Below are 15,057 nucleotides of genomic sequence, written 5' to 3' on the forward strand. Positions count from 1 at the left end.
TGGAACATCCTTACAATGTAAATTCAACAAACACAAAACTAATAGTTTTAGTTAGCCTCATATGGTAGACAAAGAATTCAATTCCAACAATACTTTGCCTGAGAATGTTGAAGTAATGTGATAAATCTGCAACATTAGGGTTAATAAAAATTATTTACAGATAATTTGTGAATACCGTGGCAGTTTGAATCATCATTACCACGATTACAAATTTTTCAGGTGTATACTCGCTATCATTAATAGTTATTATTGGCACCAGTGGGTTTTTTTCTCTCTCCGTAAAATGCCCCGAACGTATCGGTGATCATAACCAAAATTTGTATGGTACATGTTTGCTGTGGATGAGCCAGGTTCAGCTCTTTTTATGTACTACTGTACATTCAGTATCAACATCAGATAAGAGAAATAGCTGAAAACAAAAAAAAGAAGAAAAAAATGACTTACATGTACATAAAATCGTAAGTAATGTAATGAAGAAAATGATACAATTATGAAACGATTATATGAACTAAAAAATTAGTCCAGTCGATTTCAGAATGAAAATGCATGAAGATAAAGAACCAAAAGCAATCCATGAATCTTCTTGTGTTATTGCATTACACACCAGTAAACATGTTACTGTTGATACATTCACACCCTCACACACACATCCTTATTTGTTTGTAGTTAGCAAGGCAATTTCTCCAGTCTCGTAACCGGGCAGATGGGAGCAGGTTGCCCCCCCCCCCCGGCGGATTTCACTGGGAGAAAAAAAAGGAGGAAGAGAAAAGGGAAAAGAAAAGAAAAGGAATAAAAAGGGAGGAAAGTGAAAGAAAAGGGGAAAAGAGGAAGGGGAGAAAAGGGAAAGAAGAACATAAAACAGGGAAAACAAAATGAAATTTGGGAAAGGGAAAGAAAAACTCATGAGAAAAAATAAATCATCGTGAAATACTACTAGGCTGACCATGTTTGGTAAAAAAGTCAAATAAATGACAAATTGAACATGAAAGAAAAAGAAAGAGGAAAAAAAAGCGGAAACGAAGGTTAAATGGAATGAGCCAAAAGCTAAATTTGAAAATGAAGAAAAGGGACAAGAAAAAAAAACAGACTTAAAAACAAGACCGGTCTGCGGAGGATTAAAAACAAAGAACGGGAAGAAAAATGTATGCCATATAAGTGATATTATTGTGTATGAAGTCTATTATGAACTTCATCAATTTAATGCAGTAATGGTCGAAACCAGGGCCTTGTAACACAAAGGCTAGCGATTAATCGCTAAATGAAATGGCCTATCTAGATCATCGTTGCATGCGCATTTTGCAGGGGCGGATCCAGCTTTCGCCAATAGGGGGGGGGGGGGGGGGGGGGCTGAAAAATATTTCCATCAACATTTTTCTCAATTGGCCGCAATAATCTGATTTTTTTGGTTGGATTTAAAGGGAGTAGTCCTAACAAAGGACTGAAGTTTTAAGTATATGTTAGATTTTATATATAAACAATACAGGGTATCTCATGTGGTCTTTGCGAGCATGAAGCGCGAGCTAAAATTCTTTGATATTTTATGTCCTTAGAACTGAAGATTCTGATCATTTTTTATAATCATGAACTAAGATAAGTATCCACCTAAACAATGCGGACGCGAAGCGCGAGCCGAAAGTTTATTATAGTAACGTGAAAAGGGACTCAATTAGGACAGTTTTTAGTAATTGATGAAGAGGATACAAGTATCACCAATTAAATAATGAGAGTTCAAAGCGCGAGCTCAAAATTTTGTGATATTTTGACCTGAAAACTGAACAGTCTCAGCGCATTTTTATTTACATAAAGAACAAGCTTAATTTTTCGATATACTGACATGATAAAGGAGCATTTTGACAAATTTTGGAAAGAATTTTAAGAGGATAGGTATCTCACAAATCAAACAATGCGAGCGCGCATTTGTTATAATAATTTGTAAATCAAACAAAGGAAAGCTTGATGTGTGCGCTAAAATATTGTGTGCATATTGATTTCAGAACTGGATATATTAAGTATCTTTTAATCCTATTGAAAGGGATTCATTACACAGGCAATGCAAGCGCGAAGCGCGAACGAAAATTTTTATATAAAGTCTATTTTCCAATTCTTCCCCTCACCCTTTTCTTGTTTTCTTTCGGGGTCGGGCCGGCCGTCACGAGGCTGTAAATTACACATCATGGTATAATACCTCTTTCTTATATACTTTATTTATTTCTGTTTATCGTAGTTTCTATCAAGTTAGAGAGTACACTTTTTTCTGCAGGTTGTCAAAAAGTAGGGGGACCGGCTCGGCCCCCTCCTGGATCCGCGCCTGTTTTGCTCCTCAGACTGATAGGAACCGATCAGAATTGTTCTTTCAAATTAGCGATTAATCGCTAATCTTTGTGTTACAGAGCCCTGGACAAATAAAGTCCAAGGCTAAAGGTCTAGACACATCCTCCTATATAATGTAATATATCCTTACCTATTAAGTAAAGCCTTACGCAGGCAAGAGTTACCGTAAAAAGTTTCTTAATGTCTTCAATCTCAAAAGCTACTCGGGACTTTGCCCCAGACCTCATGCAGCAGAGGCTGTATGAGGTCTGGAGGTTACCCTTTGGAAGTTACAGATGGAGATCTGTAACCTCCAAAGGGCCCTATAACGGGGCCCCTGTATGGACCTTCCTGCATTGAGTTCTATGTTGAAGCACTGACGTATATGGGGTGCGGGGCTTGGTTCCACAGCCAAGGTTGGAAGAAAATAAAGATGACAAGGACAGGAAATTAATCGGGGAAAAATGAAATAATTATGATATATAATAAATAATTTTTATATATAATGTAAAAAAAACTATCGCATAATTAGAATTTCATTTCAATTGGCCATTGGCAACAATTTCCCATATTTGCTATATGTGCCACCTCAAAATATTTGGTTTATTACGCCACTGCGTTGAAGTAATGTGTTGCGTTAATGGTATACCTGGGATTTTTTCTATAAGGTTTAAAATGGCTTTATATAAAGAGGTAACAAGAGGTCCGGCCCCGGATCCCACCATCATTTCACTAGCACACAGATTGAAGGGTTCTACAAGTAAGAACAAAAAGAAAAGGATAGGAAAAGTAAGGATTTCATTCCAGCGTTCTAGTCAAATTTGGACGCCCCACATTGGGGGAGTCTGCCGAGGGGGGGGGGGGTGCCCGACTACTTAAAGTGTCAGTTAAGTGTCATTCATGTACAAGTGTACTGTTCCGAACATTTTCCTGTTGGTTTCAGGTGGTTACCTTGCCAGCTGATCTAGCTAAATTTGGGAGGGGGCGGGGTTTTGGGGGCGTCTGCCGGGGCCCCCCACCACTTAAAGTGTCAGTTAAGTGTCATTCATGTACAAGTGAACTATGCCGAACATTTTCCTGTTGGTTTTAAGTGGTTACCTCTCCAGCTGATCTAGCTCAATTTGGGGCCCCCAATTGGGGGCGTCTGCCGGGGGTGCCCCACCACTTAAAGTGTCAGTTAAGTGTCATTCATGTACAAGTGAACTGTTCCTAACATTTTCCTGTTGGTTTCAGGTGGTTACCTTGCCAGCTGATCTAGCTAAATTTGGGAGGGGGCGGGGTTTTGGGGCGTCTGCCGGGGGCGCCCCACCACTTAAAGTGTCAGTTAAGTGTCATTCATGTACAAGTGAACTATGCCGAACATTTTCCTGTTGGTTTTAAGTGGTTACCTTTCCAGCTGATCTAGCTCAATTTTTGGCCCTCTTTTAAGGGCCCCCACGGCCACACCCACCACTTAGGACACGGCAGACGCCCCATTCATTGCATTGTGTGATATGGGGAATAGCTTCATTAACATGAAAATTGTCTACCTTTTCAGCTATGCTGACCCCTCCTGGCTCCCGTACTATGGTGTTCTACGTTAGATAAGCTCAGAGCCCCTCGCATAGATGCAGTATTCTGCGATATGTCTAAGGCATTTGATAAGATGCCACATTCAGCTCTTTTGAACACCTTAGCAAAGAACTACAACATTCGGAAAATTGCTTGGAAGTGGATTAAGTCATTCCTTACTCATCGTGAACAAAGATGTCTCTACCAGGGTACGTTCTCTTCTTGGAGTAAGGTCTCATCTGGGGTACCCCAGGGAAGCGTAATTGGCCCTTGTCTGTTTAACATTTTTGTGAACAACGTGGCTTTTTCTATACAATCCAACATAGTCCTCTTTGCAGATGACATTCTCCTTTATAGAACAATTCACTCTTCCCGTGATGAGGTAGTTCTACAAACAGATGTAGACCGAGTTTATGATTGGTGCTCATCCAAGCAATGACTTTGAATGCGACAAAAACCAAAGTGATGCACATTACTCGGAAGAGAAAACATGATGAATATCCAGACTACACTCTCAATGATGTTCCATTGGCAGAGACATCCTCTTACAAGTATCTTGGGGTAACCATATCATCAGATCTCCGATGGAATCTACACGTTGATTCAATCGTATCTCGTGCCAATCGACTTCTTGGTTTTATTCGCACCATTGCACGTGGGGCCTCGACCCAAGCAATATTTTGCTTGTATCGATCGTTGAAAGAAAGCAAAGCTCAGACTGGTTTGTAGTAGTTCAGGTGTTTTATTCTACGAAAAACAGCCTCGCTGCAGAGACAAAGAATAATAAAAATACAATGTAAATATATATTGATAAAATAACATCATATGGCCCATGTACAACATTTATTCCATGTGATAACTTACAATTATTTCAATAAATAGTTTACACAATATGATGATTATAAGTCTCAATATGACATTTCTTTATTCTTGCTTCACACATGAGGTTTGATAAAAATATACATTTATATCATCTATAACTAAACTGCAGTTTGGATAAAAATGCAAAAGAAACAATTCCTGAATATTACACAATAAAAGACATGTTTTATTGCAATACGATCCAATTAAAATAACTCACCGCCCACTACTCTCAATATCTCTAGGTTACTCTACTCTGGTAATTAGGCCTACAGTGTAGATGCAAACATCCTCTATAGCGAGGTTGAGCTAAAGGGAAAAATAAAACAAACAATCAACATCATGAAATGGATCTGATGGTAAGTGGGTTACATTAATGTAAAAACATTTATAAAAATCTTAACTTCAGAGGCATAAAATATGTCAGTTTACATATAAAATCATCCAGTAGGCATCAATAATTATTTAGTAGGAGTAAAATACATGATTACACAAAGTTTACAAGTATACAGTAGTATAATAACAATAATAATTAACTCACTTGTACTTTGACTCAAACTGACACGGGGGAAGACAACCTTCTTCTTCAAAAGCTCAATCTCTTCTGCCCTCTTCCCGCCAAATTTGTGCTCTAGCTGGCTTGAAAAGAAAGCCTCCTATACCTATTGGGGGTACATTATTGCTACCCCCAACTGACTCTTGATTGGTCAAGAGATCAACCCAGCCAAGTATATCCAGGGATGCTTCAATGCATACCTGCATACACTTTGAAATTTAAATAGCCTGATACAACCCAATAGGGGTAGCCAATTTCACATTACAACATATCGATCGTTGGTACTCCCGATTTTGGAGTATGAAATTCCCGCCTTGCATGAAGATGATTTCGGGCCCTGTCCCCTATTGGCAAAGTCGGATCTGCCCCCAGATAAAAAAATACTAGCTACGCCACTGGCAGTCATCCAGTAAAAAATTAATCCTTTTGCCATTATTACTTTATTAAAAAAAATACTAGACAAAATAATCATATAGTCCTACATTTAAGGCAGGTCTGTTTTAATGCATGGGTGTTTTATATACAAACTGTAAGCACACAGGCAAAGTAAAGTCCGTTTGCCCGAACCCCCTCCCCCTTCTCTTCTTTATTTTTTGTATTGTTCGATTTACTAAAGTCAACAATTATCATGATATGTACATATCTACTATAACATCCAATAAAATCTCGATTGCTTTTTTTTATATTCCTACTGGTTTATTCCCATGGTATAACAAGCGCCGCAAAGTTTTTTTAAAATGTTTTTATGGTTAAAGCTCAGTTATGTCAACACACATCATGTGACCACTTGAAAATTGTTTGATCGTGACATTTCTTGTATGTAGGGATTCTCAATGGAGTGTCTATGATCAAGCCAGGAAACACCCCTTCAGTTTTAAACAATTGGTTTGCGCTGTGCATTGTAGCAAGATGTGATCGTGTCAAAAGATTCAGTGTTGGACGATACTTTTGTTTGCGTTGTTAAAAAAAATTATTTCCTTGAGATAAAAAATTCAAAGAAACATCTCGACGACCAATTCTTGTTCAGACATCATTATAGAAGGTGACGTCATAACATACCAGTTGGAATCAATGAAATTCAGTAAGTAGCCAACATCAAAGTTATAGCAATGTGATCACCGTATTAACTGCATTAAGTATCAATTCGCTGAATCTAAGTCTCCAATTTGATGACAACATTGGTTGCCTAAAGTCTGTTTTAAATTCAGGCAATCCTGTGATTTCGTCACATTGGCTTGAAAACACATTGTTTGAAAGGTACGAAGTAAACTCTTTATAATACAAGTTTAATTTTTCGAGTTATTGTAAATATTAGTTAAAGGTGTGTAATCTTAAAATCATGTTCGATACTACAAAAATAGTTGAAATTAATAGAACAAAGTAATCAACGTTAATATTGATATCCGTTGCAAACTAATAGGACTAACAGATCAGTGAAAAATAAAGTGACAATATTATGCTTGTGCCACCCCCTATTTGCCATGCTACATAACTTCCATATGAAATTTGTTTCATTACGTATGAAAAAGATACATTTTACTTTAGCATTCGATATATCACCAGGAATAATACATGTATATGATTCCTACTTAATGATCTTAAACCATTTCAAAGTGGGGTTCTAATGAATTCTGTTATGACATGGCATCCAGACATTTGCTCGAATATAATTACACAAAAAAAGAAGTTCCAATGATTGTTGTATTTCTCATTTATTTCAGTCATTATTCCAGTCATTCTTTTGAAGGATTTAATCGAACACTTTGTGAAGACATTGATATCAAAGTGTAAACTTTTTATCGATACGCACTGTATAAGTCGGAGAATGAAGTATCCGTTAAAAACGGAACTGCAAAACTTCAGTTCGTGAGAACAATTTTCGGGGAAGAGGGAGGGGGTATGAAACATTCCACATCGAGGCTTACGCAAAGTCACATATCAAACGGCTTATGCTTACTCGAAGCGTAAAGAATATGATTATATATACATGTATATAAACCATGAAAGCTTCAACGAGCACAAAAAAGAAGAAAAAAAAGACATGATCAACATTATAGGTTAAAAAGTTACGAAAGTATTGTATATTAAAATTTGACAATATTTTGTGAAAACAGGTAGGGTTTTTTTTGGTGGCGCCCTTCTCGATGGCTGCACTGTTAAATATTTTGCCCGTCAATTTTGCCTGAATTTTACTGATTTTATCGAACATTCGGACTTTCTGGCAGCAAAAGTAGTTGAATTAATATCATTGTAAGTACCTTCGGAAATATTTGGAAGTATTTTCCTCTCATCTGCCTCCGAGAAAATGAGCATTTTCAGTTCAAAAAAACTTCGTCCAAATTCTGTTGGCGTATGTGTTTTATATGTCTTCATTACATGTACGTTGATGTATTGCCTACTCGCAATGGCCAAGCATTCCTATTCACGGGACGAGCTATTACGCATCAATGAGCTGGACATTGTCAATCACGGCCGTCAATCTCGCCCTTTCACCGCAGATGAATGGCAGATATTGAAGGATTTGAACATTACCCGGCGGACAAAGCGTGGCTATCGAGGGGGTATAATGAGGCGCAAGTTCAATATACAAGTTGTTACAAACCAGCGTCCTAGTCTTCCAAGAATAGACCCTTGTCTCCCTAGCCGCAGATCTGAAAATCTTATTCTCTTGACAGACAACCCGGTTCATCGTCGTTCTAACCAAAAGGAAGACGACAAACATCTTCGAATGTGTTTGTGGAACGCCAGATCAATGACCTCTAAAGTAACTCAAATCTGTGACATGATTCTAGAGAATGACCTAGATGTTCTCACACTTACTGAGTCGTGGTTAAGAGGTGATGATAATGATCACCACATCATCGCAGATCTGAAGTGTACTTTGCCAGACTATGACATTTTACAGGAACCACGGAAAACTGGACGAGGAGGTGGTATATGTGTGATATATCGTTCATCGATCAAAGTACTTAAGAACACTTGCCACAGATTTGACTCCTTCGAAAGTCTAGATATGACTGTCCGAACATCGTCTGCATCGGTAGTCAGAATCTACGCCATATATCGACCTCCACCATCACCACAGAACAAACTGACATTTCTCATGTTTTTGAGAGAATTCTCATCATTGCTTGAAATGATATCAGTCATCGACCATACTCCTCTTATCCTTGGAGATTTTAACATCCATGTTGATGATAGGCAGGACCGTGATGCTGAAAAGTTTAGTAATGCCCTCGATTCTGCTGGTTTCCTGCAGCATGTCAGCGTACCAACACATAGAGCAGGGCATACACTGGACCTTCTTATTACAAGGAAAGTTGATGAGCTTATATTGGACCTAGAGTCAATCACAGGACTGTCGTCTGATCATGATGCGATCTTAACTTCCATGAACCTAGAACGGCCCATGCCTTCGAAGAAAGTAGTAACGTGCAGAAAGTTACGTAGTATCAACTTAGAGAAATTTAGAGAAGACATCAAAAATTCTGTTCTCTCTAAATCATGTGCGTCTAACCCATCAGAAGCAGTTGATGAGTATAACAATGTTCTCCAGGATCTCCTTGACAAACACGCCCCCGCTAAGTTAACTCGTGTATCCTTGAGGCCTAGAGCCCCATGGTACACGGAATCGGTCCGGAGATCCAAGCAGAAAAGGCGACAAGCCGAACGGAAGATGGTGAAGACCGGACTTGAGATTCACAAGGAAATATATCGTGATGCGTGTAAACAACATGATGAAACCTTGAAGAAAGCAAAGACCGACCATCTGACCGCAGAAATAGCCGGATGTGACACTAAACAACTGTTCAGATTCGTCAGAAGATTTTCCAATCCAACTCGTGAATCTATCCTTCCAGATCATGACGATGACAAGGAGTTAGCTGATAGATTTGGAGAATTCTTCCACAACAAAATCCAAACGATAGTAAATGATGTACCTGGATCTTTAGTGGAAGCTTCTATGACACCTACACTAATGCACAGCTTCACAGAGTTTGAGCCTGTCACTGAGAACCAGGTAAAGATGATCATCCGCCAAAGCCCTTCAAAGTATTGTGACCTTGATCCGGTACCAACGTGGATTGTGAAAGCGTGTCTCGATGAACTGTTACCTCATGTAACTCGAATCATAAATTCATCCCTTTCATCGGGAATCATGCCTGATATGTTAAAGTCATCATTGGTTATGCCTCTCTTGAAGAAGCCAAAACTGGACCACAATGATCTGAAAAGCTACCGGCCTGTTGCGAACCTCATGTTCATTGCTAAGATCTTGGAGAAAGTCGTCTCGGTACAACTACGAGCCTATCTGCATGAACACGGGTTGTTCCCACTTATGCAGTCTGCACATAGACACTTCCATTCAACAGAGACCGCACTTGGCAAATTGATGGATGATCTCCTTCTCGCCGTTGACAGGGGCCAAGAAGCGATTATTGTCTTACTGGACTACTCTGCAGCATTTGAGACAATCAACCATGAACTACTCATTCACACACTGACTCATAGATATGGCATTCAAGGAGTTGCACTGAAATGGTTAATATCCTACCTTGAGATTCGCCATCAGAGGATTATAATTAATAGAACAAATTCTAAAATGTTTCCTCTTCCCTGGGGTGTCCCCCAAGGGCCAGTGGTTGGCCCCATGGAATTCATCTTGTACACAGGTCCGCTGACTTCTATCATTGCTGCTCACCAAGGGATTCATCATGTAGTATACGCTAATGACACTCAGATATACATTGTTGTTTAGCCTGGTGATCAAACGGACGCTGTGGGTAAACTACAGGGATGCTTGGATGATGTTCGACGGTGGTCCGTCGACAACCAGCTCATGCTGAACGGATGTAAAACTGAAATCCTCCATGTCACTTCACAGTTTAGGAAGACCACACCACTCTCCGGTCTGCGGATTGGTGACAATGCTACCTGTTCCACCTCTGAAACTGTGCGTGATCTGGGCGTCACACTGGATGACAAACTGACTATGAGACAACACATCAGAAACACGTGTCGGTCTGCAGGGTTTGGATTATCCAAAATAGGAAAGATTAGGAAGTATCTGGATAGTGCGAGTGCGGAAAGACTTGTACATGCTTTCGTCACAACACATCTTGATTACTGCAATAGCCTTCTGATCGGACTTCCCAAAACTCAAATAACCCCACTACAGCACATCCAAAACGCCGCCACAAGGCTCATAACACGCTCAAGGAAGTTTGAACACATCACCCCAATTCTCCAATCCTTGCACTGGCTCCCAATCCAACAAAGGCTGCAATTCAAGATCCTTCTCCTCACCTTCAAGGCCAAGCACGGCATTGCACCTGCATATCTCACCTCACTGATCACATCCAAAGCGACTACTGGTTCCCGTACACTTCGTTCGTCAGCACATGCACGCCTAGATCTCGCACCTGGACCCCGCACCTGCACGAGATACGGCGATCGCGCATTCTCTTCAATTGCACCCACGCTCTGGAACAGACTTCCTACCCAAATCCGTGATGCTCCTTCTGTGAATGTTTTCAAGAGCAGACTAAAGACATTAATGTTTATTTCTTCCTTAATTTCTTAATATCTTTATTATGTGGTACTTAAGTTATTTAAATTTCATTATTATTATGACTATATTATGAATGTATGTTGATCTTAGATTTTTGTAAAGTATTATATACCTCTATATTAATTTGTTATTGTAAAGCGCATTTAAATGTTTATGTAATGCGCTATATAAATGTAACTTTTATTTATTATATGTTATTTATGCATTCAGTTGATGGTATATGCGTGAGGTATATGTCTCCTAGTAACAAATTGAGAAAATATGATTTTACATATTGAATCAAAAGTCCATCCTCTTTTCTAATTTGTGGAAAAAAAAACTAAGTAAATAACCTTAGATTCATTTCGTAAGTTGATAACAACCAGATGGTCGGGAGATTTATATTTACAAAGCCATGCCGAGAAGGGTTTCATAGTTTTATTATTCCCTATTTTCATTGTAATACTTGTCTGATATTATTCTTTCTATTCAATTCAATTCATATCATTTTCAGCCTGGAGTACACCTTCAACATTCTGCTGCGTTAGTAACCACGCCATTTTCGGCAAATATTTGGCGAATTAGGCATCTTGGAGAGCGGTTAACACAACAGGTAATATGTTAAATTGTAAAAAGCAAAAATTTGTCTCATTTTATTACAACAATCAGAAATATTGTTTTCTTGTGATATATTTCATCGTTAATTCAAAGATGTTTTTATGATTAAGAAAGATTTTTTTTTCAGAATAGGGCATTTGCCAACGTAAGGAGAGAATTCGTTTCTATGACTTATTATTTCTCTCTCTCTCTCTCTTTCTCTCTCTCTGACTTTTTCATCATACTCTCCCTTTCACCCTAGATGGTTTAATTTTCTTATTTCTCTCTCTCCTATTCTTACTCTCAATATCATTGATTCTTTTTTTATTTCTGTAACCGCTACTCCGTCTCCCTCCCTTCCACCTCTAACCCACCCCCCCCCCCCTCCTTTCTTAAAATCACCCCTATTTATCTGTTTACAAATAAACGCATCCCCCTGCACTCTAACTCTCCCTCTTTATAAATCTTTACCACCCCATCTGCTCCCCCCTCCCTCCCTCTCTCTCTCTCTTTCTCTCTTTATCAATTTATCTTCCTTTTTTATATGCAATTGTTTGTCTTCCATTTTTAATCAGATCACTACTCTGATCACCATGGCAACTAACTTCACCCTCGACCAACAATGTGAAGGAAAGGAGTGTCAATCAATCACAGATGTGACGTACTACGTGGAGGAGAAGAAGATACTCTGTGATGACTGCGCCTCTAAAGAAGGATGCATCGCAAGAGTTAAAAGGGGTGGGCCCAATTTTTATTGCGATAAACATGATGAAAAGGTAAAATTATATTGTAAAACTCATTGCGAACCAATGTGTCATTTGTGCGCTTCAGTAAAGCACAGGTATCCTTGCGTACCACAAGATTTAGATGATGCGATAAAAGAAATGACGGGCAGGCTGACAGTTCTTAACGAAAAGGCAAAGGGAAAATTGAAAGAATGTCGTCTATGTGAAGATGAAATTAACCAATGTATGAAATACACAGACACCCATCTACAAGCTTTGAAAGATAAAGTTAATTCCATAATCACGGACGCAATCAATCCAGATAAAGTCAAGGAGAAGATGGAGGCTGACAAAATTAACCAAGAATTTGATGATCAGAATCAAGTACTTCAATACGAGATTATGAAGATTAATGAGAAGATTCGAAAGAACAATGAAGAGAGAGATAAACAACTTGAAATAATCCATGCAAATGCACAGATTAGACAAAGACACTTCTACCATAAGAAGATTGGTCTTCATAGAGATATTGATAACATTGTTAAAGAGAAGGATAGGAAGATCAGAGAGTTGATGAAATCATTACAGGATTACACAAAAACAATAGAGAATGCAATACAGACCATAAATACAGTACTAGAAGACGATAAAAACATTGTTAAAGACGGTCATAGTGTGAACATGTCAGTGAGTGATAAACTAAAGAAACGACTTTATAAGAATGATGTGAAACAAGTCACTGAAATAATATCATGTGTGAGGTTTGTGAAGGGTGTTGGGAGAGAGAAGTATGATGGTAGGATTATTGGGTATGATGGCGAGTGGATGCTTAGTGATACAATCAATGTCAAAGATAAAATCACAGACCCTTTCATTGTCGGTTGCATAGATGAATGTAATGTGATCATCACTGACTGGGTGTCAGATAGCCATACATACATGTTAGATCTAAACACTAAACACATCCAGAGAGTGCTGACGGGTACTGATACATCACGTGTTATCTCCTGTGCATTACTAAATGATAAGATAGTATGCGGTAGACGTTGTAAAGGTTTTACAGGTTCGACTAGATGCATCAGTGTGTATGACAGACAATGGATGCACATCAATGACGTCGCAATACCAAGAAACACAACGCGCGATACCTCATCGGTGTATGTAGCTGTTGATCGTGATGGGATGATCATCGCTGCTGAGTGGGATCAGTCTAAGATATACGTCATCAACCCAGCTGATAGTAAGATCATGAATACCATCAAATGTAAAGAGGATGTACGGATACGAGGTGTGCTATCATCGGGTCACATCATCGCTCAACCTAACCCTCTTGGTAAGAGAGTACTAATCATAGACAGACAGTGGGGTCCAAGGGAAATCCCCCATAGTGATGTCATCTTGAATGCCAGTGTTGATCCTATAACAGACGACCTCTACGTTGTGACATCAGATGATGAGTACAAGACGTGTATTGTTGATCAGGTGATGAGAGGGAGTGAAGTGACGTCATTCCTATTATCAACTAGACTGGCTGATGAGGATGATAGGTTGGGTCACATTTTCTCCTCTCGCTTAATGATCTCATCATCAGGCAAGATAATTGCTTGTGATGGAGAAAGTATTCTCGTATTCGAAAAGAGATTCACATTCTAAACGATACGTCGGGGAACAATTAGTTAATGCATTCACTATGACTACTGCGAAACACATTGACAAGCAAAATACCTTCCTTTGAGTCAATGAAAAACATTATTTCATAAAATATATGCCTACTGTAACCTTATAACTCTACCTCTTCATTCAACGCTAATTTTCCGTTTTTGCAAATATACATTTCTTGTTTATTTTAAATAAAGCCTGCATTCAAGAAAATATAGAGCATATTCGGAAATACGTTTTAAAATAATTTGTTGAAATTTGGAAGTATATTTTCAATTACTAGCAGCAATTACCCGTGGCAGCACAGGGGGAGGAGTCATTTTTCTTTATCAAAGTGTGTGTGGGGGGAGGGGGTGACAATCTTGTATGTACAGCTAGACTGCCTATTCACACTGAAAGCCAAGCAGTTTATTGATGAAATATATTTAGACAACTGATTCATAGCAGACTTCTCTTTCAATATAGATAGGAGGTTCCATTCAGTTAAGCATCTTGGGTTGAACTGGAGGAAAACTTCAATAATCATTACAGAGTGAAATCCAAATCTAACTATAAAATGAAAAATGTATTAGAACACGGTGTATTCAGTAAGCAGTCAAGAGGCAATTATTGTGATATAGAAATGTTATGATTACATGTATTGGGTCAGAAATAAATATGTAAGTACATTGCACATGTACCTTACAATGTACATTAGACTGCGGTTGTTTGTATTTTTCAAATGAAAGGTTGCTCAATCATATATAAGTATCGCAGGATGTCGAAAAGAAGTGAGAGTGAGAGAAAGGGGGGGGGGGTGATAAAATGAGTGAGACAGTCTGTAAAATCATTTTACCAATGCTTGTTTATTACGATCACACTACATTAGTATTTTGTTAATCACACAGAAATAAAGTTTAACATATGAATTGGCGAACATAATACTAAATATAGTTCATTTATATTTGTAAATGAATTTTAGAGACATTAATTTTGTTGAATGTGTGTAGCAAAGAAAGAAAATGCCAGTGTTTCCAATGTTCCGAAGAAAGTCTGATCAAATTTGCCCTTAAATAAAAGGGTTAACAGCAAATCTATTAAGAAATTTTTAATTTTGGGTTTTGGAACTTAGCACTGACTGATTATCAGACTCAACCAAACAACTTCATCACATGTTGGAATTTAGATTTACTGCGGCATCAATCATTCAATATAAATATTATGTCTTATACGTCATGCACTGAACTGTGTGCAACAGAGCACTGGCA

At 38.5% G+C, this 15,057-nt stretch overlaps 1 long non-coding RNA gene across 1 annotated transcript; it reads right to left on the reverse strand.

The window, feature by feature from the left end:
* Positions 1–4,588: 4,588 nt before the first annotated feature.
* Positions 4,589–5,475, reverse strand: LOC121416685. The gene is made up of 3 exons (XR_005970239.1): positions 5,264–5,475; positions 4,943–5,031; positions 4,589–4,626 (listed from the first exon to the last, which is right to left on the reverse strand). It is a non-coding gene; the product is annotated as an uncharacterized LOC121416685 (long non-coding RNA).
* Positions 5,476–15,057: the final 9,582 nt, after the last annotated feature.

Source organism: Lytechinus variegatus, chromosome 6, assembly GCF_018143015.1.
Source record: "Lytechinus variegatus isolate NC3 chromosome 6, Lvar_3.0, whole genome shotgun sequence".
Lineage (NCBI taxonomy): Eukaryota > Metazoa > Echinodermata > Echinoidea > Temnopleuroida > Toxopneustidae > Lytechinus > Lytechinus variegatus.